General features: G+C 38.3%; 1 protein-coding gene across 6 annotated transcripts in view; it reads left to right on the forward strand.

Annotated features, from left to right (window-relative positions):
• The window catches only part of MGAT5 (alpha-1,6-mannosylglycoprotein 6-beta-N-acetylglucosaminyltransferase), a 112,014-nt gene that overhangs the window by 15,224 nt on the left and 72,566 nt on the right, over nucleotides 1-24,224 (forward strand). The window contains exon 1 of one of the 6 annotated variants that reach the window (XM_036386579.2): nucleotides 11,137-11,270. The exons of 3 other annotated variants lie outside the window; for them this stretch is intronic. The gene's annotated coding sequence lies outside the window, so the exon portion shown is untranslated. Of the gene's footprint in view, nucleotides 1-11,136; nucleotides 11,271-11,298; nucleotides 11,431-11,505; nucleotides 11,521-24,224 lie in introns of those variants that run through there. 2 more of the 6 variants (XM_036386574.2, XM_036386578.2) reach the window with 2 other exon arrangements.

Consider the following 24,224-nt stretch of genomic DNA (forward strand, 5'->3'; position numbering starts at 1 on the left):
TAAAGATCTTGATTTTCTGCCAACTATTTTCTTCTGTCCAGTCCTATTTGCTTATGTACATGCACTTTTTCCTCCATAGTTGCTCTGATAGTTGTTTTTCAAAGGATCTATTATCATTGTTGTGGAAGCTCTCTTTGACTTCCAAGTTCTTAGTGCATTTTTGCTGAATGTGCCCAGAACATCATCCTCTAAAATGTTCAGAGTCATCTCAGCCCTTTAGAGAATGCCTGGTGTTTTTGCCCTTGGCAGAAAATAAGTCATGTATGAGTTTCTTGGGGCTTTTTTCCCCTTTTTGTCCACCTGCCCTCCCCCTTAAATTCTAAATACACATTTTCAAGAGTTAAGGAATTTTCATGTTTGTGATTAGGAGGAGGGCTTAGTTATGACTTGCATGGTGGCTTTCTTTGAAGTAGGACTGGCATGCAGCCATATATACATTTTCAAGATAAGGTGTCCACAGTATATTGGCACACACTTGATAAACTGGTCTTTATAAGTTGATTCATTTGACCTCTTATTAAGAGCTGTCTGTACTTTATACAAGCAGTACCATTTTGTTTAAATATTGTTGATAAGAAAGATGTTAGGCTGGTGAAAGTTAATTCATCGTGGTTGTTCTAACAAAGTTTGCTGGATTTTGTGTCAGAAGATAATTCTGACATTAGCATTAGTAGGTTTTGGTTCATAACAAATGTGGTGTAACTACTGAGAAATGTAAGAGCTGTTCTAGAGTAACCCCCTTCAGGTGCTGTGTCACTGGCAGGATTTTTTTCAAGGACAAACCCATAAGTAATAGCTCTAGGATCATGGGGTCAGTACTGTTGGAACTGAAGAGCTCTGTAGAGCTTCTGGGTAGAGCTGACAAGATATTTTAGAAGCTTCTTCTTTTCTTAAAAAGAAATACCTTGGTACCCATTTCAAAATGAGGTAAGCAATTCATGGAGGCCTAATGCTTTGTAACATTATAAACACTAACAAAGTCCATCAAGCTTTTAACAGAGAACAAAGGTTATGAGATTGCTATTCAGTCTATATTTCAGCTGGAGCTTTGAACTGCTTTCTTTCCTGCATTAGAAAATTATTATGTTGATATGAGTGTAAAGAAATTTGCTATTAAGGCTTAGATTGTAACACAATGCTCCTTCCACCTTCCTTATATTGACATCAACCCAGGGATACTGTGTTCAATTGTCTGCCTGCAGTTTGGGTTTTACATTACTGGGTTTATTTAATTGTACTTCTCCCTGCCTCTTGTTGATGGCTTTTATAGTTGCTTAAGCTTTTTTAATTAATTTGTAGCTCCCGGGGAGATGGGGTGAGAAGAGGAAAAGAAATAGATTTACCTTCTTTTGTGAAACTTCTAGTTTTTGAAGACAAGTGACAAGCTACGCAGGAGTGCTCTCTGACAGCTGTGGCAGCAAGAAAATTTAACTGTTCAGGCTAACCTTTTTGTCAGCCCACTCTGGCAGGAAAAAGGCCTTGCATGCCTGTCTTCCATGACAGGCTGTATAAGATGGGTCCCACAGCTCTTCACTGGGCCTTGCATTCAAACTGAGTTTGTGTTGGCTGGCTGTGCTTTATCCTCTCATAGCTGTGATATCCTATCACAAGAGAGCATAAAGTGAAGGTTTCTTCACTGCAGGGTTTGATTGTTTTTTATGCATCACTGCTAGATTGTGGTATGAAGAGAACTCCAATTTCTCTGCTTTGCCTGTAGCAAGAATTTGCAAACTTAGTTTGTCAGAGTTAAGCAGTGTGATGTTACATGCCTGGGAGTATGGGTTCCTGAGAAACTATTTGGATTTGGCTGAAAATGACTGAGAGCTGCAGCTAAAATTAGCAGAGATGGTCCACTGCAAGTAACTGATCCAAGGGAGAGAGAAGCAGAACAAAGTCAAACAAACCCCCTGCTTGTTCAATGCCATTTCCACAACTGATATGGTGATATAAATGTCTGCTGGTTACACTCTGTGTCTGCAGAGCATTGTTCATGTGCCAGGTCATGCTGACAGTACTTTCTGATGGGCTCAGAACACGTGAGGAAGTGGAGATTTTGTCTATTAGCAAAGATGAGGCAATAGGCACTGGTTAAATCATTGGGCAGGGTTTTATTGTTGGGGTTGTTTTGGTGTTTTTTGGATGTCGATATTTTGGGACATTTTTAGGGTGGTTATGTGTGAGGAGTGAAAACTTTGTTTGGCTTTTCTCATGACATTTTCTATATTTTCTCAAACTGCAGTCGGTAAATGTCCCTTCCCAAAGGAATTGCTGGTCTGTAGACTTGTGATTGTCATTGTAACTCAGCCAGGGATAGACAGAATCTTGTTATATAAGAAATCAAAAATGATGGTATTTAATAAGAGGTTTATTCTGCATGGCAAGAATTTAAACTATTGTTTAATTAGGAAGCAAACCACTTACTTTGCCCTCTAGTTCGTTATGTGTTATGAAGGTTTATGACACTGATTCAAATAGCTTATTACAGCTCATAAATGTCACCATAAAATTAGACAAAATAAGAGTGTTGAAGTGTCTTGCTGCCATTAGCTACCCAGTTGGTTTGGCTTTGGTGACAAGTTTGTAGATAAAGCGTGAATTTTAGAGTTGAAGATGTCATAGGACTTGAGTACCACACTGCTTCTCATTATGGAGTCAGCCTCTATCTTAAAGTTGTAGATAAAACTTATTTTCTGGTCATAGCTACTCCTTGCCAACAGTGGCAGTCAGTGAACTGCACCAAGGTTAAAAGCCATTAAAAATTGTGATAATTGTCAGTAAGTCAGTGATGCTACTTCTGGGAACACAGTACCAGTGAGATGCTTTCATTGGATATTTGTGGTTTTGCCCAAATGGCAGTCAGTCAAGGCAGGCAGTCAACAATGTGAGCTGAAATGGCCACTTCTTTAATAGTGCAGTTAATGACTTGCAGATGCAAGTTATTGTAGTATGCTGAAATACTTTATGTGTGTCCTCGAGTCTGCATCTTGCAAGACTCTTGTCATTGTGAAAAGGTGTGGCTTTACACCAATAAATTTCAAAAATTGTCAGATATTATACACTGTTTATTATTTTTTACCTATAGAAAATAAGATATGGGAATGTACAAGGAAAGAAAGTAGTCCATGGTAGTAACAGAAGAACTGTCACCTGATCCCAGATGATTTTAAGGAAACTAAAGCAGCCTGTCAGATAACATTTGTTTGTTAGCTTGATGGGGTGCATTTAGAGATGTAGGTCTTAAGTGACTGAAGATATGTATTTTTTTAAACTGTCACAATAAACTAGAATGTCACTTTTAGTTAGTATCTGTTTGGAGGCAAATCTCCTCTGTTTTTAATAATTTATGTAGAAATTGTGTGGAAGATTTAAAATGTGACAGCTCTGAAATAAGAAGATTGATGCTACTGTAGTGTGATCTGATTTGGATTCTGACCTAATTTCTTTTAGTTAGTGATTGGTATAGGACTTGTGGGGTGCATGAGCTTATGACTTTTGGAGATTACTGACTGATATTTTTAGGTTACCAGCTAATCCTGTTTAGGAATGGGATTTTCATCTGAAAACAGACAGCTCCTTAAATTCTTCCTGTTTTAATTTAGAATGACAACTGGAAATTGTACAGAAAAAGCAATGGATTGTTTGCTTAGTTCACACTGTCTTGTGCTGTGGCTTTCTGCTACATGATTATTTTCTGTGTGCACAAGATTTAAAAAATGCTATTTTTCTTTAATATTTAACTAAAAGTCAAATCTCCCATTGAAGCTGTTCGTTTTGCACATGCTCTAGAAGAGGTATGGGAAAGCATTGTGTACACATTGCCCCAAAAACGTTCTGAGCCTTTCAGTCTGGTTTTTCCTTACATTGCCTTGTAGCTGTTTGCAAAGCAGCCAGACCATAGATACACTAACAAATGCAAATTCACACTTCCGTTTGCTTATTCAACAACTGTGTTCCATATATAAACACTCTCCTCCAGATGTTTTTCTCCTTGTTAGCAGTACCTTTCACGTGCTTGTAAGGGATTGCAGAGAGAGCCTTGTTCCTCAATTCCACGCTTAGTGAGGGTTGCCATCTGCTGTGTGCATGTCTGTTTGGAAGGTAAGCATTTTGTCACCTGTTCCTACAGATTGAGACCATAATGCTTTACCAGCCTTATTTATGAGGTCACCTCTGTGAATTTTTATTCAACTTTGTGAAAAGTGTAAGGATACAGAAAAATAAAGGCTATTGTAGCTTGAATGTTAGAACTTTATATGGAGGGTTTTAGCTGCTGTAGCTGTTTTATTTCCTTTTTCTATGCCCTTTATGACGGGAAAGGAAGCCAAACTGAGGTGGAGAGATGAGAATTTGCACTGTAAGTGTGAAGTGTATGAGTAATATCGTGCTGTATTGACAACATTGTTTAAACTGTGTGGGTTTTGTTGCTGGCTTGGCATGCTAATATTGATAGGCTTTGCCCATTTCAGTGAAAAGATATGTATTGGACTGAGCTTGATGTAAATTTCTGTGGGCGCCCCTGCCCCAAGTTTTACTGCCTCAAAAGAGCTGTTGCAATGCACACTCTGTGTACTGAAGCCTGTTCTATTCCCATTGCACAGAGAATTCCCCTAATGGCTTGGTGAGGTCTTCATGTCTCTGGAAAGAGGGCTGAAGTGAAAGGCAGGGGACTAGGAGGATGTCCCATTCACGTGGGAGATGTCATGCCTGATGTGACATCCCTGCATCCTAGAACCCAGTTCCAGTCATGCTCCCATCTTCTGAAGGCACAGAAGGTGCAGCTCTGGGGGCACTGTCAGCAGTGAAAGACAGCAGCCAGGTCCCAGGAGTTCTCCCACACAAATCAAGATGAACTTTGCAGGGCTTTTTTCCCCCCATGCTTCCTTCCACAGCAACTCTTGAGAGTTATTGAGGGTGTGTTTAAGGAAGAAATCCTTTCAGCTACTGTTCTTCAGCAGCTATTGGGGTAGAGGGAGCATTATCTCTCACTGAGGCCTCTTTTGTCCCTTCAGAACTGCCTTAACAACTGTCCACATCTGCTTCCATTTCTTCCTTTTCCCTTCCATTTCCTCTGCAGTTCCTGTTTATCATTTGTGGTTTTTGTTTTTTTTTTTTTTTTTTACTCACACAATATAGAAATAAATAATATCAAATATCTGCAGGACTTGATTGACCTGTGTTTCTTAAGCTGAAATTGTAGAGATTTGGTAAACTTAATAATTTCTCTGAAGCTGATTTGGATATTGTATAAATCACACAGAGCTTCAGCTCTCTGCTCTTTACTCACCTGGCAGCAGTCACATGGAAGAGACAATAGTGCCTAGATACTCAAGTTCTTTGGATAATTAATTTACTTTATTTTTAATAACTCAGATTTTGAGGTATCAAAAGGGGGCTGTTTGTGGAATGGCTTTAACTTAATTTGCACGTGTATGTGTGGGATAAGCACATTCATTACACTAGTGGAGACTTGCATCTGATTTAAGAGGTGCTAGTCAAGTTTTACTCAATTTCAGTAAAATCCTGAAGAGTGCATATATGCATGGATACTTGGTAAACAGACATTTTAAAGCAGAACGTTGAAGTCTTACTCATAAGACTAACTCAGAAAAACCAGAATCCTGTTCTGAAGATGAAGGTACCTGGAGGAAGGTTCTGCTGAAAAGAGCCAGTGGGAAGATCTTTAAAAGGGACCTGAAATTAGGTGTACTGTATTCTGGTCTTGCCTTAACTTAAACATGAGAATTGACCAAGCTTGTCTTTAATCACTTGGGATGAAAGTAGATGCTTTTCACACACTTAATGATATTTTGCAATGTATTTTGGGACTGTCTGGGAAACAGAATGAGTTTGATAGTAACCTGCATAAAATTTCATTGATAAAATGCTGTAATTATGGAAAGCTGTTGAGTGGAAGAATGTCTATGGCTGTCCTTTCTTTCATACTGGATAGAGAGTTCTTTCAAAGCATTTTCAAAAAGCTTGTATCATTTACTCAGATAAAGGCAGCCAAGATTTGAGGCCAAAATACATTCATTTGCGTGTTAGAAATTGTGTTGATGAAGGAATGCTTATTGCTTGGAGGGAAAAAAAGGTTTTGCAAGATGTTAATGGCTTTTTCTAGTAAATGGTTGCAAAATTTGTACTATTAGGTCCAAAATTCTTTATCTGTGTGGGTTGTTTGTAAAAACCAACTGTGCATAAATCAAGTAAGATGTTTGGAATAGATATCTGAAGCATGAAACTTATTAATTTAGTCTTTGAAGTTTTAGTAAGCCTTTAAAAGCCTATACAGTGTACCAGCTTGGTACCTTGGGCTGTGTCTCCAATGTGTGTGTTCTCATTTGGTTGACTTTTACTGCTGCTGTTGTTGCTGACTCTGAGTTTGGTTACATACAGACTTATGTTGATGCTGTTCTTTGGTATTTACAACTGTGTTGAAAATATTTCACTTACAGCAGATCAAGATGGGCATATGAAGGCTTATGGTAGTAATAGTATAGTTCAAGTAAGTGTGAGAAGCATCAAAATATCTTGTTTTTTTTAAAACACTTTCAGAGTTAACAACACAGTTGAAGCTGTAAATTGTGCATAACCTCTGAGCCATTTTATGCTTATTATGTTATTCTGTATTAGAAGTACCATATCTATGTGGGGAATAGTATTTGGTTTTTCACAGATGATGCCATGCTAACAGGAATAGTAACTGATTTGCTGCCACAACATTTATGGATACTTCTAGAATTCCCATGTTAATGTGCACCACTTTGGGTGCTATGTCTGGTTTGAAGTGTTCAGGTTTGAGTGGTTTTCCACTCTGTCAAAATGAGTTGCCTTACCTACTTAACTTTTGACTGGAGAAGTTATACCTGTAAGGACTACAGCATCTGGTATGGGATGAGAGGCTGAGAGAGCTGGGACTGTCCAACCCAGAGAAGAGAAACTTTGCGGGGGAGTCTTATTAATTTTTATGAATGTCAGATTGGGGAGGTGTAGAGAAAACAGGGACAGACTCCTCCTGATTGAGCTGCTTTAAGATAATACTTAAAGATAAATTTGCTCTATGTGTCTCTTGTATATTCGACATACACATCTATGTCAGTGAGTACTATCACAAACCTTGTAGTATTTGTTTGAATTGCTTGAATTGTGTGATGACTTAATTAATCCCTCCCAAAGCCAAATAAAAAGTTTACAGCAATGGAGAAAAACGTGATCTAAATCTAAAAGCAGAACACAGAAAAAAGGCTTTCTTATAATATAATAGCAAATTTTAAAGTAGAAGTATTGGCTGTGTGCTGGGTGAGATTTATGTGACGGTGGCCCAGTGTGTCAGTAGACTAAGGCAATTAAATACTTAGGAAGGGCAAGGGGAGGTCAACTGACATTTTAAAAGCTGGATATGAAATCCTACACTGTCAAAAAAAGTCTTGCTTTTATGCAAGTTACCACTTAACAGGTGTTGGAAAACAAGGACACTTTTTGTATTGAGAGACACCATGTTCATGTTCAGCCAAATGAATGGTTTTTTAACAAGTTGAAAGTGAGTTTTTGAGGTTTTTTTTCCCAATCTTTCTTTTTTTTTCAAAACCAGAAATTGCAAGAGATACTCTGTCACTTTGCAAGGCTGTAACAATGGGTCATTGCCAGGCACTGCAGTAGGGGTTAAGGATGATGGAGACATCAGACACAATGCTGAAAACAGAAATGTAAAGAGAGAAATGCTGATTTGGGGTCAAACTTTTACTTCTTCAAGGAGTACATTGTTAAAGGTCTTTTATAAAAAGAGACCTAAGTGCATTCAGTGGGGGTGTTAACCACTCAGTGTATTATGTTTTATTTTCCTAAATGAACTATCTGCTACTTTCACTACTTAAGAATGAAAAAAAAAAAAAAGGAAAAATGCATGAGTGTAAGTGATTTTATAGTAGCTTTCATTTTCTCTGTACTGTAAATGAATGCACTTTCAGTTTGAGTAACATCATTTAGATGCATTTCTGATTGATGGAAATTATGCCCTCTTAAAGTGCTGCAAGCCATGATGATTTATTTTTTTTGTAGCTGACAAGTTCACCTCTAAACCATGTCCCTAAGAGCTATATCCATGTGACATTTCCATCCCTGAGGAACAGTGGCTCCCCCACTTCCCAGGGCAGCCTGTGCCAGTGCTTGACAACCCTGTCAGTGATCACCCATTCACCTGCTTCTACTGTTAACTAAATCTACTTCATTTTGCACAGGATAAAAGGCTTTCCAAGGTTAGTCTGCTGATCTCTGTCTCTTTTCCTTGACTGCAGCCTGGGCTGGGTCCCTGTGGGCTGTCACTGTGCCATCAGCTGTGCAATGCTGAGGAGTTCTAAGGGAGCACAGCAGCAGTCCCTGCCTGCTGCAGCCTCTGCAGGGTCCTTGTCCTGTGTTCATGAAGACCACATTTCTTAGCAATGTGAACTCCTGGAACAGCAATAAATCCCCTTGCAGGGGGCGCAGCATTTTGGTGCACAAGTCCTGGCTGTGATATCTGTATTTATTGGATTTATTATGATTCTGCAGGACCTGAGGAAGTTGTAATACTATTAGGTCTTCAGATTTGAGTGACTGACCCAGTAAAACTTTTTCTGAACCAACTGAAGACAGAAATGTGCAGTGTTCCTAAACTCTGCTGTCCCATCTGCCTGTGGGTTAAATGAGTCCTGTCCTGGAAGGTCAGTCTGTCCTGCCTGTGAGCCACATTTTTATTCCATCTGTTAAGATGAATGTTCTGAAAATGATGCCAAGAAAGATTTCACTAAATATACACACACTTTTTATGGGAATAGATAGTCCTTGAAGTTATCACGTTCTTTTCTGAATACCACAATTAAACAGATTTTGACCACCCTCTCAAAAGTCAAGTGCTGGAAAATGACTTGACATACATATATATATATGTATGTGTATATATATATATATGTGTGTGTGTGTGTATCTATATAAATATATATGTGTATATATATAAAAATATATATGTATATATAGATATAAATATATATGTATATATATAAAAATATATATATGTGTATGTATATGTATATATTTATGTATATATATACTTCAGATTCTTCTTCATTCATTATGTTAGTCTGTTTTTCTATATAATATTTATAGTATTTTATAATAGTATTTTATTAATATATGGTATCAATTATGAAGGTATTTATATTAATAACATATAAAATGCACTACTAAAAAAAATCTTAAATTCAGGTGCTTAACTGATACAATGTAAAAAGGCAGAGCTGTAAACTTTAATTTCTTGTTATGAGGAAAATTGAGAATACTTAAAGCTTAAAATGTAGGTCTCTTAATGTTTTTCCATGTTTAAGCAAATCACGAAGAGTAGCTGAAAATATAACTTTCAGTACCAGTATTCAAATCTCAAACTTTTTTTATTCTCATAAATTCTTGTTACAGCTATGATTTATATTTCCATGTAGCAAGTATAATATTCCAAATCCTGAAGAAATTTTTTCTATTTCGCTCCCTCTTTAACACATTAAGAAGGATGTGGGGAGGGAAAAAGAAGAAATTAGCTGGTGCTGAAAAATTCCAGCCTCACTCCTACTCTTTTATAAATTGCTGTTAGTATTCCTGTCTCCATGTGTGAGCCCGAGGTCTAAGCTTGAAGTTTAAGCTATAAACAGAGATGAGATAATTTTGTACAGGAATAAATGTGCACAGATGGAGATAATCAGAAGTGACTTAAATGTGTGGGCTTTTCTGGAGGTGCCAAAAGCCCACCACACCACACTGACGTTGATGGGGACTACAGGTGTGAATTATGCTCAGCCATTCCCCGCGTCTGCTTTGTAGAAGGTGTTCAGACACCTACAGGACTACCCAGGAGTGTCTCATTAAATGCTGTGGGAGTTAGTTGGGTATTTGAGTGTGTTCATAAATCTCTTAGACGTCTCTTTGCATATTTATTGAGATTTCGTTAAAATTCTTGCTGTGCTGTTGACAGTTGCCATAATTAAAGTGACTTTTTTTCCCCCCCTCCTAGCTTGTCTTATAGTTCTCAGTTAATTAAAAGAAATCCTAATGTTGTAGGCTCAAAAGTAGAAACAACAAAAACTTTCAAGGACAGTACTTTGCATAACATGAAGGATCTCTCTAGGATTCTTTAACCTGTTGGATACATTAAAATTCAGGAAAAGGACCTTTTGTGCTTTAGAAGTGTTAATGATAAATGCAAAAAGCAGCCTTTTTAAAATAAAAACAACACTTCTGTAGATGCACCTCTGAGACTCAATTCTTTGAAATTTAGGAGGAAAAATATTTTAGAAACTGTTAAGAAATTCTAGGCATTTTTTTATTGACAGTCATCTGGCATGACTGACAAAAACCCCCTTATTTTTCTTTGTGCTACTTCCATTTAAGGCACACTTCTGTAGTAAAGGAAGATGTTGGTATTGGCAAAGATTCAGATTTTTTTTCTCATTCCTTGATAGTTATAGTGATTAAATGTAGATAGTAATAGAGCTTTTGATTGAAGAAAAATACCCTGTAAATTAGTATTAATTTTGCAGTGACATACTCTTGCATGTAAATCTTATATTGCACAGTAAGCCTCCACTAGGCTAATAAATCAAACTTCATATTCTTGAACTTGTTTTCATCTCCATTCCCACTCTTTCCTAGCCACAGTAGCAGCCTCTCTTTCCAAATTCTGAATGTGAGAATATTAAGAATAAAAAGGCAGAAAGCCCCCAAGCATGAGTCTTGCAGAGTTTTGACACACTTTATGTGAGGTATAGCCTGTCATGTACCATAAATGTTTTAACAGGCAAACACACCTCCCCCCTTTCTAGTCTCAATTTAGTGCACAAGGATTTTCTCTGGCTTTGCTGTGCTGACAGCTCCCTGTATTTTCCTGTACACACTGGTCTGACCATGCTCCCTTTCCCATCCTTTGCTCCCCTCCTGTTCCCCCACTGACACATCATCATTTTGTCTTCACATTCCTGTGCCCATCCTCCTCCCCAGCAGGGTTTGGGAGGTTTCCTACCTCCCCCAGGCCTCGTGCTGCCCACGGTGGCTTTGCCTGTAGATCCATTCTGTGAAAAGCATCTTTTTGCTTTCTGCCTTCTTCCTCCCAGCCACAGATGAGAAATCTCCCTTTAATCTCTGCAAAGCCTGACCATTCTCAGATCTCTTCTGAGAACTCTGCTCTGCTGTGATGCCTACAGGACCACAAGGAACTGAGACTCTCACTCTTGTTAGCAATGCTTTCTGAGGTTTGTTTCTTTGTGGTCCAGTCCATCCCCACCTTCTTATCTCTGGTTGCATGGCTTGGTTGCTGGGCACAAGACAGAGCTTTGTCCTTGGTATCAGAGAGAGCAAAGTCTCCTAATCCTTGAGCAGGATTTGCTGCGGTGCCAATACCAGTCTGGAGAGGTAGGTGTGGCTTTCAAAACCTTTCTGTATGACAGGAGGTGTTCAATGTGTACCTCAGTGAAAACCAGGGTTGGCAAGGAGGGAGCTGTGGTAATTTTCTTCTTTTTTAAAAATTTCTCTTGTTGTTCTGTGGCCTATACTGTATTGTCCAGTTTGATGCATCTCGCTACCTAAAATCTGACTTTCCAAGCAGAAAAATACACAAAAGGGTTGCAATTTGACTTGTGAAAAATATGGTCAGGATTGTGGGGCTTCTGTGATTCACAGGAATTGCATTTATATGTCTGTATTATTTCACACATATTTATTACTTGAGCTGTGGTGTGTCCTTGTAATTTCATTTTATTTATTGACTTAAAACCTCATGACAATTTAACCCTTAACTATACTGCTGGACAAGCTAGTTTTTCCCTCCTGCTTTAATTGAAAGCTTAGGTCAAATGGAAATCAATGCATTGTCTGTGTCACTGGAATTTGTAACCAGCCTTACCTTCTTACAAATTCTATACATTTTATTTCCTTTGAATTCTGATTATGTTGTAAATGGTACATGAGGCAATGTGTTTTGTTGAAATCTAGGGGTTACTACTTTTCTTCTTCGCCTCAATTAATCCTTCTTTTGCTTGGGTTTTGTTTTACTCTCTTTTAGCTGGTCCCATTTGTTTGCTTTTCTTGAAAAATTGCACAACGGGTATTTAATTTAATATTCTTTCCAGATTTGAGCTTCCAAAACTTTCTTGCCATATTGCAATAAAAAAACAACTTCAGCAAAGGATGGAGAATAGAAAATGTTAGTGAATATATTTAAAGCAAATTTAATTCAGTGGATGACTATTTTTTTTGGAGTTATGCAACACTAAATTTAAAAATGAATTCTTGTCAAGGTTCTTGAATAAAAATTGTGGGATGTCTTGGCGCCTTTATCTTTTTGAAAGGGAAAAATTCTCTGCTCTTGTACTTTAAAAACTACTTCCTTGGAATTAGCTGTAGTGTGGGGAAGTTTTTGCAAGTGGTTTTGCTGACATTTCTCTAAGTCTTGCTTGCTTGCATTTTTAATCTTCCTGATGTTTATTTCCTTGCAGTGTTCGCAATGTCACTTCAGTTTTGCACATAAAACTTCTTACGCATTTATCTTTGACCCACTGCTAATGTTAGATCTGAGTTATTTGTGGTTCCTACTTTGTCCTTCAAACTCCTTCCTTCTCCCTATTGTCCAGAAAAACAGAAATGTTGACTTAAGTGGGGGAAAATGCCAATCCACCATATTTTATTTTTCATTATCATGCAGTCTGAAAGATAGTTTCCTTCTGTATTTTGTAAAGCAGATCTTGCAAGAAGTCCTGTATGGTGTTTTTTTCTTAAATCATTATATACACATGCCAAATATGTTGTGTATTTTTTTTTTTTTTTGCCCCATTAAATTTATTATTTTAAAGTGATGAAAGTGTTATTTGACTGTTGAGAGTTGCCTCAGAAATGGCTGACCTTCAGGGAATAATGAGATATTTTATCTAATGAAGTTTCATGCATTATAATACTTAAAAACTAAATAATGAGAGCTGCTGCTTCTACAAAGCTCTGCAAAGTACCAAGTATTTGGTGGGTTATTCTTTTGTTGCAGTTGAGGTTTAGATGGCATATAAGCAAAGGGGGAGAAGAGCAAGATGAGTTATTTAAATTATACTTAAGTAAATTTTATCAGATTTGAAAAATCTGATATGCAGCAAAATAATTTTGTTCTCTAGCAGTATGTGCTTCTTGGTTAGTGCTTATATAAAAATGCAAAAAGGGTGTTATGCAAGGGAGTGTTTCTTTGCTTGACACTCACTACACAGCCAGCTGTTGAAACATGAAAGATTCCCAGTGGAAGCTCTAGAGCGTGGCTGCTGGTGATCAAGCATGTTTACCAACCTTCAGGAAGCATATTCTGTTGTTAGAAAAGTGCAATTTGAAAGCTGATCAAGTGAATGCATACAAATTTTGGGGGGAGTGCATGGGCTGGGAGGTGGTGTTGTGCTAGTAACAGGCACTGAGCTGCCAGCTGATTCCTGTGAAAAACCGCTTAAACATGACTCTGCACAAGGGTGGGTTTACAAACATCTTTTTGGACATCTTCAGATTTCATAGTATCCAAAAAAGCCTCATGGCACTCTTGTGCAATATTTAATGTGACAACATTTGACTCATGCTCTAACCTCAGTGTCAATAAATGTAATTAATTATGTATTGTCAGAGCATTGAGGGGAATTTATTCTCAGAATAGGAGTGGAGGAGCTAATGGAAAGCACCAAAGTCTAAAAGGGATGTTTAGTCATCTCTCTTCTGTCACCTGTGGTTAGCTGTGTGGGCTGTGTGGGGTTTCTGAGTGTCTCTCCAATGTGGCTCTGTGTGTCAAATATGTGAAAGAGGGTGGATGGTTTTCAGACATTTCAGAGTATTACTGAGAATTGTCACTGACCACATGGGATGATTTTCACCAATTTCAGTGAAATGAGACCCTAGACCTTGGACTTCTTGAGCCAAATTCAGTGAAATGGGACCCTAGACCTTGGACTTCTTGAGCCATAAATGCTTAATATGTAATTTATACCAAATACTTTCATCATCTTCCATGTAGATCTTGAATATGTTCTTGCAATGTCTTGTGGTTTTGTTTCCTGTTACCATCTGCCTCCAGAATCCTCTTACTGCCTATGAAGCAACATCTACATAGACCCATAATGTCTTATGCAAAAGTAATGTTGCATTTTGGCCCTGAGGACTGCTGAAAGCTGTAGAAATTATTATACTGGTGAATGTAGTGGAACAAACCCTATTTCCTAAGGACTGGGTCCTTATGGTTTGAATCGATGCAAGTCTTTGGAATATAAATTACAGAGAGAGCTGACCCTATAAGAAGTTATTTTTTTGGTGAAGCTGATATATTGATAAGACTAATGGTAATATTGAGGAATAGTCATTCTGATAACCTTCCCCATTATCTTAAATATTTTATATTTAAGGGAGGTGTTGATATAGCAAGTTCTATTCACTGTTTGTGACTTTCTCATAAACTAAAAGCTCCACCTGTTTCCCACTCAAGATGAAAGTTGTAGCAGCTGAAGTGTATCAGGAAACAGTGATAACTTTTGACAAGCAAACTATTTCCTCTATCAGTGGTTAAAGTCCTATTTGTTTATGGGAATGCATTCGTTCTGCCTTGCCACTTGCACTTGTAGTCTGTGTTTGTTGGCAAATCACTCACAGTATTGATTTAGGATTATTTCAGGTTCTGTGTTTTCTTGTTCTTGCCTGACCTGGTGTATTCAGCCATTCAGTTTGTGTGGCCCTTGTCTGTCAGGCTGTTCCCTGTTAGTACCTTTACATCTCCTTAACATTCATGTCCTTTACCCTCTTAGACCTTCATTTAGATGTTTGCTTACCTCATCTCACTCAGGGCATTTTTTTTTTCCTCCCCCTTTCCTCATCTTTCAATTTCTTTACCAGCTTAATACTTTGTGTTTCCTACAGTGATTTCCCCACTCATCAGATTTTCAAGCTTACCTACTGTTTTCTCTACAACTTTCTTCTCCTATCTTCTGTTCTGAAATTTTATCTATTACTGCATCCATGAAATGCTGATGAAATTTGCAAGTTCTTGCTCATAATTAAAAGGAAGAGCTTAGTTCTGCTTTCCTATTGGTAATATTATTTATCTCTAATCTATTGCACCTAGATTGCTGAACACAGAATTTCTGCCTCTTTAATTTTATTCTATTGTGACTTCTCAATGAAACAAGACTCTTTCAGTCATACAGTTTTTTCCTTCATACTTCCAATTCCTGTTGGAATTTCAGTCAAATTGGTGATGAAATTTCTACAAGCTTTCTGTGAATCAGTAGCTGGCTGAGAAAGCTTCTGCTTCTACACTAAGGGAAGATAGGGAACAAGAAAAAAGTAAAAGAGGTGGAAAAAAGAAAAATGCAGAAAATTGAATTGGTATTCATCTTTGCAGTATTTGCATTTTGTTGCAATGGTTAGGGGGCTGTAAAAGGGGAGTATCTGTTGGGGCAGCCGTAGCATGTTACAGAGCTACAAGAGCTCAAGAAACCCTTTTGGATAAAGTTAAAGCTCATTCATGCATGAGCTGAGCTGTTTTCAAGTGCATTCTTAGTAAATCTGCAGTTGTGTGCTGATCCATAACCAAAATGCATGTAAAGGAAGCGATAGGGGTTTTTTATATCTTTTTGGCCATTAACTTTACAAATTGCATTATGTTACTTGAGAGAATAACTACAGGCAATTGAGTTTACTTACTTGGCAATTTTCTTGATGGTATCTATGACATGAATGTGTTTGGTAGCTCAGAGAAGTTTAATATGCTCAAGCATGGGTTTGCATGAGACATGCTTTTGGAATTGATAACCCACTAATAACACTTTCATTTTTTTATCTATATGTACACACACTTAATGGAGTACTCTAGGAGACCACAAACTGAGTTGCTCTGTAATGAAAATACTCCAGGAATGCAAGTGCTGTCCTCGAACTATTGGTATTTATTCTCTAAAGCCAGATTAGATAGAATCCACAGCACCAGTGCTGACAGACACCCACACCTCTGAGCTGAAATGCTTTTGGTGTGAATGTCACGTCCTCAAAATCTGTTGGGTTCTTTTACAGATGTGCTCCTGTTCTGCTGTGGTATTTGCTCACATAAAGAGAGATTTCAAGACCTAAGTTGTGATTCTATGTCTATTAAAGACAGACCTCAGGCTTTATTTTCTGATTTACTTAAGGACCACTTTCTTATTCGAGTTTATCTAAAACTTTGGAGAAGGAAGGGGAACCTCATGACTACTCAAGCATTCAATATTGTAAATAATTAAATTTTCCAAGATGTGAACGTACATTTACTTTGAAACTGCATTGCAGGGGGAATAAAGGTTTGCTTTCAGCACTGAAAATGAAGCTACTTTTGCTACCAAACCTGGAATGGGAGTATTGATAATAGCTTCAACAAAGCATGCTTTGGAAAGAAGGCCTTGTAATTAGGATTATTTATTAAAAGCACTGAGGCATTAAAGAAAGTTCATTACCCAGACCATTACTGCAGTGTGGACCAGAACCAGCAGATGAAATAGCTTTTTTGAGTAGTAGCTTATCACTATCTAGAGAACCTGAAAACCTGGGAGTGAGAGAGGCTAAAAAGAGGAATGTTGCTGTTAATGACGGTGTGTAAGCGATGAGGAGAGCTTAGGGAGTTCTGCATTGTTCCTTTAGTACTGTGTTGTGCAAAACATCAGATCAGAAACCTGGGCTGCTTGCTAGGACATTTTCACATTATTTTTTATCGTGGTGGTGGGGTTATATGTTGTCCTGCCTCTCCCTTCCTAGCAGTAGTCTGGGGAGAAACAACAAAATCCTATTACTAATTCATTTTCCTTATGCTGCCTGTGCCGGCTGTTTTCTACACGTCACTTCTTTCTTTTTTTCCCCATTTAGCTTTGTAAGGGCTACAGCTGAAACAGAGCTATTCCTCAGAGTTTGCCAGTACAAGTTGTTCTACAGCTGTCTAGGGATGCTGAAAGAGGGGAGGCTGTTTTCCACCTACTCAAAATAGTTCAGAAGTTGTGCCCCGTGATAAACTAAGTACAGCTCATTCATTTGCAGAGGAAATTTGTCTAGTTTATTGATCCTGCAGATGATTGGAAAGCTGATGCACTCCCAGCAGTGAAGTGGTTACAGTCAGTGACAGGATAGAATGTGGTTATGCTTGCCCTCACCTGGCTCTCCTTTGAAAATACTGTTGGGGTCATGGCCACATTGTTCAGTATTTGTCATATTTTCTCACAAAGCTTTAGAATTCTTAACAGCGTTGTGAGACTCATGTGCAGAGGTTTTGTGTGAAGGCTCATGTTGTTGCTACTTTATGGCTGAATGGATCAGAACTGTGTAGACAGTGAAACTTTTGTCTAATGTTTCCTCTTAACATTACTTTCAAGCCCTTTGCTATAAGGTTCTGTCTTCTGTAACTGTAGGTTTCTAATGGGGCTTCATTGCACATGTACAGAACTTCATGTATGTCCCTTTAAATATTTTGACATCTCTGTGTGACAAATTGTTGCTCCTTACAAAGAGAAATAAGAAACATTGGCAGTTTTCATTCTTTTATTTCAATTAAAAATGCTTCTCTAATCTTTGGTGCTATCAGCTGTTGAAAAATACCAGTGTTAAGCAACAGGATATATGCAGGAAAGAAGTTAAAATATTTAGCTGCCCTACTAACTTTTGAATTAGATTACAAAATAAAATTTCATCCTTTCAATAATAAAGGTCTTAAATGCAGAGTGATTGAATAATCAGCAGCACTGTTGCTTCCAAACAGGTGACAGTAGTGAAATTTTAATTCCATTAAATTTTATTCTCTGGAGATGCAGCTTGTGCTTTCAGCCATTTGTCTAGCCACATAAGCTGGAATGTGTTCAACATGCTTGCCAAGAACAAATCCATTGGAAGAAATGTTATACTTTGACCCAAGTTCAAGAAATTCTAAAGCAACAAAAGATAAATATTTCTGAAGACTCATTTAATGTTCAGCTTTGCTGTTTACTTTTTTGTCCTCCCTGTGATCTGATATGCACTTGCTTAATAGTATGCACATAAACATTTTCTATATATTTATTTCTGCTTTCCTCTATTTTAATATGACTCTGCTGTCTTTTCCCTTGGTATTTGTCCTTTGCAAAAAGTTTGTGTATAGAATGCTGTAGCAACAATTAATTTAAACCAAATTTAATGAGAATTTATATTTGTTTTGATTATCTACAATTCCCAGAAAATGGTGGAAAATTCAATATAATTAACTGTTTGATACAGATGTACTTATATTCTTTGTTTTCTATTTTTGAAAAACTTTTCCCTTAAGGTGTAGTGAGTACTTTGAGCATGAACATGTTTTGGATCTTTCCTTAAAACTTGTGTTTATTTTTGTCTGTCTCTCTGTCTGGGGTCCAGCACAATTGCTGAAGACCACATTTAGTGTGTTGACCATGGGTTTGAGAGGGGATGATAGCTGGGCATCCACAGTCATGAGAGCTTTCTTGCTGACTGCAAAGAAGGTTTTGACTTTCCTCTGAGAGTTGGACAGAGCTCCTGTTGAGAGCTGCTTGTTTTTCCTCTTGGACAGACCACAAGATGTGATGTAACAGGCTGATTTGTGGTTAATGGCAGTGGGTGAGATTGGAGACTGGAGTTTCAGCTTGATGCAAGAAATGAGCTAATGGATCCAATTTCTATGTAATAAACTTAGTCATTCTTGGAGTGCCTCATAATTTGGTTGCTTTGATTATAGGCTAAGGTTAATTTTATTATTCATTAAAAATAAATAAAGCTTTCTGCATAAGCTCATAGCAATGCTTGCAGCTCTTGCTGCCATAGATACTCTGTGCACTAAAGAAATGGGAAAGCATTACCAGAACATGGGATTGTTGTGTAGGGACCAAGGAGGTTTTGCTCATGACTGTGGAGATCATCCAGGTGATCTGAAAAGGGCAAGGCCCTGCTTCTCGGCAGGTGCCATGATTTCACCCTTCAGAGGACAAGTGTCAAATGTAAAATTGAGAATGACAGAAGAGGATGTCATATATTAGCTTTTCACTGGGGGGAGTTGCAAAGAGGGGAAGAGAAAAATAGATGTACTTTATCCACACTAGAAATAGGATAAAACTTATTGGCCATGAGTCCTATTTTTAAAATTCATTAAAATTAATGAACTAACGTAAAGGTTTGTTTGTGCAGTGGGCTTCAGGGACTCTTGAAGCCATGAAAGCATGCTCATGGGTACTTTTTTCACTGGTTTTAGTGATTTTGTAGATGATGGCTGGGGCTCTCAGGCTCTGTAAGTTACTTTCTTGCAAAAATAAACAACAACCAAAACCCAAAACTGTTTCTTAATCTTCTTAATCTCTTGGTCAGCATGCTGACATTCCAAAATGTTCTTTTCAGTGAGAAAATGCTATTTTGGGCATATGGTTTTAATGCAGCAGCAAGACGAAGGTTATTAATATTCCACATCCTTTGACTGTAAATGGCTGTAAAAATGTTCAAGGTCAGGAACATTTCTGATTTTATGAAGTTCATTGAAGTCCTGTTCCTAGTTCTAACATTCATTCAGTTTATTGAAAGATCAGGATGGTGTTGTGATCATGTTCTTAAATGCATTGCCTGGAGTGTTTCTAATCAGTAAACAGTGTATGTACCATAAGGATTTCAACTCATAAGGATTTTTCCTTATGGATTTTCTTCTGTTCCTTTTTCCCCTTATCTGTTGTGTTCTTTCCTTTTCTACTCTTTCCTCCCTGAAATATCACAGTAAGCAAGCAGCATGAAAGGAAGAACATCAGATGCTTTAATTTTTGTAGGACTGAACTACAGCAAGTGATGTGCTAGGTAGAAAATTTGGAATGCTTCAGAGTGCTGTGTGAAAGCACAGACGCACATGGGGGAATTAAGGTGGGATGCCACCCAAATTGTTTCTAAGTGGGGGAATTTATTTTTGAAAGTGAAGGCAAGCTGCTTGCTCAAGATGAAAATTTACTTGTTTTTATGGCACCTTATCAGAGACTGTTTTCCCTTCCTTCAACTCATCCCACCACCTCCTGCCAATTTGTACTACATGCACATGCACAAAAGCAAACATGCCTCCCCAACCTAAAAAAACCCCAAACCTGGAGTATTTATACTCTTAGTCTCCCTCAGTCCATCTGTCCTGCTGCTTCTGTTGTGACCCAGTGTTGTTTTGCTTTTCTCACTCCATGGGATTGCATCCCAAATTGCCACTTCAGGCACGGGACATGGTGCCACATCAGCTGTAGAGGGGTGGTGAGCGAGAAGACACAGTGACATCTGTCAGCTACAAGAAGAGAATGGGTTGGCAGAAACATTGCTGAAAATAAAATTGAGCAGCAGTAGGAACAGCAAAACTAAGACTCCATCATACAGTTAAGGGAAATTGTTTCATGCATTTATTTTCCATATTAAGGAATGTAAATTATAAAATGTGCAGTTAGCAAAAGTAGGCATAAATCTGGGATAGTTGCATGATTTTTTTCAGCTACCTCTTCTTCCTGAGGAGCCTGTGAGGTGTGTAGGAAATATGTACAGCTTCAACCAGTTGGAAGCCCTCACCTAGACCTAGGACTTGCAGATCTGAGTTAGTATTGTCAGCTTTGCTCACATGCTTCTGCTCCTTCCAGGATGTTCTATCAGCTTTTTTATCAGACTTCTGCTTTTATTGGACTAAATGAAAGTTTGCTTTAATATTAACAAGTGTTTTGAAGTGGCTTCAAATTTATGACTTGACCTATTGAAATGAATGTTCTTTTGTTTCTGTGACCCACTCAGGCAGGATATAGCCCTTGGCACCCTAAGCAGATGTGGATTCAGACTTTGCTTGTCCTGCTGTCTGACCTCTGCTTTATGCATTTGACATGGGCAGTGGCTGAACAGCAGCTAAACTGCTTCTGAACACTCAGTGTAACTGAGGCCCCTAAGTTTTGTTTAGATATGTGGATGGTTTAATGTTAATGGAGTACATTTCCTAAGTGGATCAGTTAATTAATTGCAGTGTCAGTACTGGAGTCAAGATGTGTGTGGTAGAAAGACACTTGACAATGGTATGAGCAGACACCGTGTCTAAATGCAAGTAATCTTATCAGGAATCAGGCTTCTTTTTCTCTTCTCTGATCCTTTCTTATCTTCTACCAACAGAGCATGTGACTGTTCTTTGATTTCACTTGCCTGCATTAAGTAGGAGGCCGTAAGTTATCGTTGTTAATGCTGTGGTTTGAAAGAAGGAAAGGTAGATTGAGCCTCCAAAAGGACTGAGGGAGCCAGCATCTCACAATTACAGCACAGATTGCACTGTTTCAGAGCACAGACTGGCCAACTGGGGTAGGACAGCTGCTGGGATATTCCCCCAGGAATAAACAACTGCAATACCAGGAAATCCAGGAATTTGCATTCGGTTGGGGTATAGTGCACATCTGTTTAGACAATACAGCTGCAGTAGGAGAACTGTGGTTAACATCAGCCTGGAATTCCAGTTTATGTATACTGGAAGTGTGGCTGGCTTAAACTCTTAAAACGTAGCACTCCTGGTTTGGACTCATTACTCCTAGAAAAGAGGTTTCAGAGGATTTTAGGACATATTGCATCAGTTTCTGCTTGAAGCCTGACTCCTGGCACCCCTTAGCAGAGGAGGTCTGGGATGGGGCAGGTGTTTTCGCTCACCCTGTGTTTGCTGGCTGTAGCTGTGGTGTTCTGGCAGCCCACTGGCTTCACACTTGAATTATCATCTGCTTTTAGGTTAGCACGCCCTTGGTAAGAACAGAGGCGGTTCATGTCTTGGTGTTTGTCCTTGGCTGCTCTGCAACAGCTTGTTCTGCAGAATCAAACAGTTGCAAACAGGAGGGCAGCTTGCCCTCTTCAGGAAACAATCTGGAAAATAGGTCAGGCAGGGTGGCATGTGTGCACCTGAATACACATTGTGAGTGTCTGCATGGTTGTATGTAAGAGGAGAATGGGAGATTGCTGTGACTGAAGGTTTAGGAGGCTGATGGAACAAAGCAGTTTAAAACCAGCTTTAAACTTTATCATAGAACTTGGGTAGATTGACATTCATTGACAATACGTCTTACTAAAGGCTAGGTATTACTCATCCCTGGTCATTACTACTGCATAGTCAAAGCAATTAGTGTGTAAAAGTTTCATTATAAATTGTGAGCAGAGGGTACCACAGAGCTGGTGCCATGCATTTAGCACTGATGGGCCTGTCACAGGTGCCATCTCTTATATTAAGTAGTACTATCCTTTCCAGCTTTCGCTGCTGTTAAAAGAAAAGCAGGGTTTTTTCCCAAAAGTCAAGGTTGTGTCTTTTGGATGACACATCCTTGACACATGTGTCTATCGTATTTGACCATTACTGAATAACTCACAGTTCTGGGGCCTCTCCTTTCAACCTGTGCCTGTGTTTCCCAGCCCATGGTTCTTATCTCATATCTAAGCTGTTTGCTGTAACATAAGGCACCTGGTACCCAGCTCTAGCTCATACAGTTACTCCTAGAATAATTTCTAAGGCATAAGAGGCCAGAATTTGGGACTTGCATGTTTGGCATTGGAGCACAGGCCTTTTCCTAGCAGTGGCAATACTATTTTTACTGAGCCACGTGGTACAAAAATACATATATACTGTTTACTTGTCATGTGTGTAAGGTTGCTTGGGTTTGAGTTTATAACAAACTAATAATTAAATACCACTCAAGCTGCTGTTTTTATGGGTGCAAGAGCTTCTGTTTTGGTTACAGACAATTAAGGTTTTAGAACTGCGTAGCTACTGATGAATGGTGCATTCAGCTGATGAAGGGTTTAATCCTGAGTATCCTGATTTAATTCTGAGTATCCTGAGGATAGTGGTGTTCCAAGCTTACCCTAAGTACCATTTCTAATATAGGTACAGATTGGACAGGGAATATCAAGCTGTGTATATGTACATACTTACAAAGAGACTTAGCTTAATCTCTTGTAGATGATTAATTCTCCTCCTTAAAAAATGAAGAGGACTATGTGGAGATGTGTCACCAAAATCTGTTTACATGAAGATGAACTATTTGTACTCTATTTTAAGCCTTAAAAAAAAAAAAGGTAAAGTCTTTAAATGCTGAGAAATGTGTGGTTTGCACCCCTGACATACAGATCACTTTAATTAGGGTACTTAACTGAGATGTTTCTTAATAGTGTGAGGCTTCTTTTGTAGCAATGACATCAGCATGGTAATGTTATCCTCTCTAACTCATGAATTGACCAGCTGTTGGACAGGATTTATTAAATACAGAACAGAAAAAATGTGTTTCTGATGAAGCTATATAATAGTACTTTTAGTATTTTGAAATTCTTATGCCTGGTTAAATGGGTGTAAGGTTAGCCCTTTTTCAATGAAATATGTGAATAATTTTTTTCAGGGTAGTGTAGTGTTCGAATTGAGTTGAGCTGTAACTAGTCTGTTTAAAAACAGTCCCAAACACCTGCCTGCCACCCCACAGAATGTTGTTTCAGTTGTGGTGGGATTTTGGCTGCTTAGAGTTGAATTTGAGAAAGAACTTGACAAAGATTCTGTTTATTAGAGGTGTTCTTGCCTCGTGTATCCTTTCACTTTCATCCTGTTTTTCACACTTAGTGTTAGTTTTTGTACATTAACTGCTCTGACTAAGTCAGGAGAAATTATCTTCCTGACAGTTTCACAAACAAACTCACAACTAAAGCATCCAGTTTCCAGAGGGTGCTGGAATTATTTTAAGAGACATCTTAGAGTGGGACCACATTTTTCCAAAGCATAAAAAAGGGGTGGGAAGTGGGTAAAAAAAAGCACCTGTCATTCTCTAGAAGCACAAATAAATGTGGGTGTCCATATCCTTGTTAGGTATGTGCATTTGGAGACTAGACTAGGAAAAAGCCTTAGTAATTAACAGGATTACCTCCTTTGGAACATTTATAAGATGTGCAGGAGAATAAGGGAAATAGACTTACCACCTGAAGTTTTGGGATGTCTTACTTGGTATGGGCAGAGAGATAACTTGTCAGTCAAAATCCATCAGAGATTGTGGTAGACAAATGTGTGTTTATTGCTTCAGCTCTTGCTCAGTTCAGTTATTAATTTCCTGTCAAAACAGAAATGCATGGAGACATTTCTGTGCTGCTGTCTTCATGCATTCCACATCACCCCTTGATATCTTCTGTCCACTGTCCACTTAGGTACC

Source organism: Molothrus ater, chromosome 7 (genome assembly GCF_012460135.2).
Source record: "Molothrus ater isolate BHLD 08-10-18 breed brown headed cowbird chromosome 7, BPBGC_Mater_1.1, whole genome shotgun sequence".
NCBI lineage: Eukaryota > Metazoa > Chordata > Aves > Passeriformes > Icteridae > Molothrus > Molothrus ater.